This window comes from Hemiscyllium ocellatum, unplaced genomic scaffold, assembly GCF_020745735.1.
Source record: "Hemiscyllium ocellatum isolate sHemOce1 unplaced genomic scaffold, sHemOce1.pat.X.cur. scaffold_148_pat_ctg1, whole genome shotgun sequence".
NCBI lineage: Eukaryota > Metazoa > Chordata > Chondrichthyes > Orectolobiformes > Hemiscylliidae > Hemiscyllium > Hemiscyllium ocellatum.
This window is the reverse complement of record NW_026867788.1, coordinates 1,557,026-1,557,897: the sequence shown is the minus strand read 5'-3', so window position 1 is coordinate 1,557,897 and position 872 is coordinate 1,557,026.

The following is an 872-nucleotide window of genomic DNA, read 5'->3' as shown; positions in this document are numbered from 1 at the left end:
TGTTTGCTTAGTAATACGTCCAGGATTGAACAATGTTCAGAGCTCACCAGTCCACTTCGTATCCGTCCAAAAGTGCATTGATATATAAACCTGCAGAGCATGCAAGTGCATTGTTCTATAAACATGAACTGGGTATATTTCCAGTATGGGGAGTTGTGCAGTGAATAGCAATGAAGTTAACTGTTAATATAGATCAGTTACCTTCCCAGCCTGTACAGCTGTCTACACCAATCACTGCATTGCTGAGTAACTCTGTGTTAGCTCATTGCTCTACGTGGGGAAACTTGCAGCCCATGCTGGAAATGACAGGATGTGCAGCTCCCATCCATTTCCAGTTCCATCTCTCCATTGTACCATCAGAAGGGGGTGCTGTGGGTGTGAAACTCACCGCCAGAAAGCGGCCATGAATCAACTGAAATGCCTCCAAATGGGAGGAGCTTGGTAAAAGAAGGGGGAGATTGGGAAAGAATTTGAGAGAAGTATCTGATGGTAGGTTTAAAAATGGTGAAATGGAACATTTCTACAACGTCTTGCAATATGGGTCACTGTTTCCATGAACTATGGGTGAACAGGATATTAGTGTAAGTTAAGATGGTGGAGAGGTTTGGATGACTATTTGCTCTGCAGCTTTAGAACTGGGAGCAGGGTCAGCACAGTCTTCGACTCATTGGGCTGAATTTAACAAAAAACTGTCTCAGTGCCATTTTCATTGAGTGTGACAGAGGGACTGTCTGCACGAGGCTGAGCTAGTTTCCTGGTGCGATCTTATCGAACTCACCTCATTAACTGCCCAGCCCATCTCACGGTGTCCTTCTCATTCAATACCAGCCCGATTCTCCTGCCCATCACGGATGGAAATACTCACCATCGCC